This window comes from Physeter macrocephalus, chromosome 14, assembly GCF_002837175.3.
Source record: "Physeter macrocephalus isolate SW-GA chromosome 14, ASM283717v5, whole genome shotgun sequence".
Taxonomy (NCBI): domain Eukaryota; kingdom Metazoa; phylum Chordata; class Mammalia; order Artiodactyla; family Physeteridae; genus Physeter; species Physeter macrocephalus.
Window position 1 is genome coordinate 93,047,439 of NC_041227.1, and position 4,110 is coordinate 93,051,548.

At 41.9% G+C, this 4,110-nt stretch overlaps 1 long non-coding RNA gene across 1 annotated transcript in view; it reads left to right on the top strand.

The window, feature by feature from the left end:
- The first annotated feature begins 858 nt into the window (after positions 1 to 858).
- Positions 859 to 4,110, top strand: part of LOC114487779 (uncharacterized) — a 12,597-nt gene continuing 9,345 nt past the window's right edge. The window contains exon 1 of the long non-coding RNA XR_003683198.2: positions 859 to 908. This is a non-coding gene — a long non-coding RNA (uncharacterized lncRNA). The remainder of the gene's footprint in view (positions 909 to 4,110) is intronic.

Consider the following 4,110-nt stretch of genomic DNA (forward strand, 5'->3'; position numbering starts at 1 on the left):
ATACAGATCCTAAATGTACAACTTGATGAATTTTCACCAAATGAATAAAGCCAGGTAACCACCACCCAGACCAAGAAATAAAACATTAATAAAATAGCCCCTTCTTGCCCCTCCCAGTCACTACCTCCCCCAGAGTTAACCACTATCCTGGCTTCTAATGCAGGAGAATAATTTCACTCACTTTTGAAATACTATAAATGCAATCATACAGTATATGCTCTTGTGTCTGGTCTGTGTATATGTGTGTGTGTGCACGCAACGTCATGTTAGTAAGATTCATCCATGTTGTTGTCTGTTGTAATCATTCATTCATTTTTGTTGCTATGAGTATTTTGTTGTACGAGTTTGTCACGATCCTATATACCAGGGGTCAGGAAATTTCCTGTAAAGGTCTAGATAGTAATTTTAGGCTTTCTGGATTATTCAGTCTCTGTTGCAGCTACTCAACTCTGTCTTTGTAGCTCAAAGGCAGCATTCGATAATATGTAAACGAATGGACATGGCTGTTTTCCAATAAACTTTATTTATGAAAAATAGATTCCAGGCTGGATTTTGCAGTTGTTGCCAACTACCGCTATACTTCCCCCGCCCTCCCACCCCGGCTGCACTGCAAGGCTTGCGGGATCTTAGTTCCCCGACCAGGGATTGAACCCATGCCCCTGCTGTGGAAGCGTGGAGTCCTAACCATTGGAACGCCAGGGAGTTCCCTATACTTTTTTTTTTTTTAAGTAAAAATTGTATCATCCCGTATGATTAGTTTCTTTGAGATGTCATAAATAGCCATTATAGTTCATTTCTCTGGAAAGAGGAATTCCAGGAAGTGAAATAATAGCTGGCACTTTTCCGTCTTTATTGTAGTCTCTGGCAAACATCGATGAAGTCGTGAACAAAATTAGACTGAAAATAAGGTAAGTAACGCCGTGTGATTATTAATAATTAATGAAAGTATGCTGTTCATTTAGTTAATCACATTCTGGATCACACTTATCTCTAAGAACACTAAAATCTCAAGTTTGTTGTAGATGGTAATCTTTTTAAAAACAGTTTTTTTTTCTGGGTTTCCATATGAGCCTGTGGCAAAGAACTCGATTCTTTGATCAGTCTTCAATTATTTATTTTTAAAAAAGGAAGGAATCTGTAACAGGCTATTCAAAACAGTTGATTATAAAAGGAGACAAAAGCATTTCTGCTATATTTTTAGTGGCTTTATTTCCCTAGCAGATTTACCCTTTTTTTTTTTTTTGTATTCCCAAGGCTTAGATATGAAGCTGGGCTTATATATCCCTTGGCCATGTATCAGCTAACAATGTGGTCAGATATGCTGGTTGGTGTGGGTGGTGTCCCAGGACTAAACATTGTGATTAATCTAGGATGTTTAGGGTGGTCATCAGATGTCCTTTCTGCCAAATAGACTTATTCTGGTTTATCCATGTCTGAATTTCCAGTTTTGACACATGGTAGATACTCAAAGTTTGTTTGTTGTAATTATTATTATAATGGTTGATGTTATTACTTTAAATATAGTTTTTGTTGTTGTTTTTTAACTTGTGATGAGGAGAAGCCTTCATTTTGAATCCAGGAGATGATTTTTTTTCCCTGACAACCTTTGGGTTTTTAGGTGAAGACCTCTGCCATTAATGTTTTGTTCAGTTGGGTGCCTTAAAAAGTACAAAGAAGGGACTTCCCTGTTGGCGCAGTGGTTAAGAATCTTCTTGCCAGTTCAGGGGACACGGGTTTGAGCCCTGGTCCGGGAAGATCCCACATGCTGCAGAGCAACTAAGCCCTTGAGCCACAACTACTGAGCCCGTGTGCAACAACTACTGAAGCCCGTGCACCACAACTACTGAAGCCTGTGTGCCTAGAGCCTGTGCTCCGCAACGAGAGAAGCCACCACAGTGAGAAGCCCACGCACCACAACAGAGAGTAGCCCCTGCTCGCTGCATCTAGAGAAAGCCTGCACACAGCAATGAAGACCCTATGCAGCCAAAAATAAATAAATACAAAGAAGCCTGTTGATTGTTTCGGTGGACTTTAGCTGTAACAGTTCTAGTAGAGACCGCTAAGTTTTACAGGGTTTGCACAGAAAATGAAAATTCCCCATGATCCAGAAATCACTGGCGAGGGGCGTCCCTCGCTGTCCAGTGGTTAAGACTCCATGCTTCCCAACCTAAGTGTCCATCAACAGATGAATGGATAAAGAAGATGTGGCACATATATACAATGGAATATTACTCAGCCATAAAAAGAAACGAAATTGAGTTATTTGTAGTGAGGTGGATGGACCTAGAGTCTGTCATACAGAGTGAAGTAAGTCAGAAAGAGAAAAACAAATACCATATGCTAACACATACATATGGAACCTAAAAAAAAGAAATGGTTCTGAAGAACCTAGGGGCAGGACAGGAATAAAGATGCAGACGTAGAGAATGGACTTGAGGACATGGGGACGGGGAGGGATAAGCTGGAACAAAGTGAGAGAGTGGCATGGACTTATATATACCACCAAATGTAAAGCAGATAGCTAGCGGGAAGCAGCCGCATAGCACAGAGAGATCAGCTCGGTGCTTTTTGACCACCTAGAGGGGTGGGATAGGGAGGGTGGGAGGAAGACGCAAGAGGGAGGAGATATGAGGATATATGTATATGTGTAGCTGATTCACTTTGTTATACAGCAGAAACTAACACACCATTGTAAAGCAATTATACTCCAATAAAGATGTTAAAAAAAAAAAAAAAGACTCCATGCTTCCAATGCAGGGGCCGCGGGTTCGATCCTTGGTCGGGGAACTAAGATTCCACACGCTGCACGGCGCGGCCAAAAAAATCCCAAAACAACAGAAACAAAAATCACTTGCAAGCCAGTTATTTTCAGCTCTCTCCCACCATACCTTTAACGGTTCTTCAAATGAGAAATGACATAAATGACATAAATTTCTCTGGTTGAGGTGCCATTAAATGGCCCCTATTAAGCTGCAGGAGAAAGAGGAAGTGGGGGCCACAGATGCGCCTCCTGCAGATCAGGGCCCAGGTGGTGAGGCACGGATTTCACATATCACCTGGCTCCTCATCCCTTTTAAGGTTCCTAGGATGTTACTGAGGAAGGATTTTGTGTGGGATACTTTGAATTCTCTGGCTTGTTCCCATAAAGTTTCAGCAACTTTGTCATTTCTGGTTTACTCCATGACAAATACTAAAAGTTACATTGGTCCTTTTGAATGACTCTGAACATTAAGTGAAAATAGCCTTTTAAAAAATAACAAAGGTGACTCATCAGTCTGTGCTGGGCTTGGCTTCTACACTACCGTTCCTGCCCCCTCACTGAGGTCCAAGGCCTCACTCTTCCTCCTGTCATCCAAACATCTTTGTTTTTTCTTCTGAATAAGTAGCTGCAATCTGCAAACATTGATGGATACGTTACTAACTTTTTAAAAAATTAATTAATTTAGTTTTGGCTGAGTTGGGCCTTCATTGTTGCACGCGGGCTTTCTCTAGTTGTGGCGAGTGGGGGCTACTCTTCATTGTGGTGCGCGGGCTTCTCATTGCTGTTGCTTCTCTTGTTGCGAAGCACAGGCTCTAGGTGCACGGTCTTCAGTAGTTGTGGTGTGCGGGCTCAGTAGTTGTGACTCGTGGGCTCTAGAGCACAGGCTCACTAGTTGTGGTGCATGGGCTTAGTTGCTCCGCAGCATGTGGGATCTTCCCGGACCAGGGATGAAACCCATGTCCCCTGCGTTGGCAGGCAGATTCTTAACCACTGTGCCACCAGGGAATCCCAGCTATTTTTCTTTTGGTCAACCTGGAATCAAGATTTTTTTTTTTAATTTTATTTATTTTTTTATACAGCAGGTTCTTATTAGTCATCCATTTTATACACATCAGTGTATACATGTCAATCCCAATCTCCCAATTCATCACACCACCACCCCCCACCACCCCACTGCTTTCCCCACTTGGTGTCCATATGTTTGTTCTCTACATCTTTGTCTCAATTTCTGCCCTGCAAACCGGTTCATCTGTACCATTTTTCTAGGTTCCACATATATGCGTTAATATACGATATTTGTTTTTCCCTTTCTGACTTACTTCACTCTGTATGACAGTCTCTAGATCCAT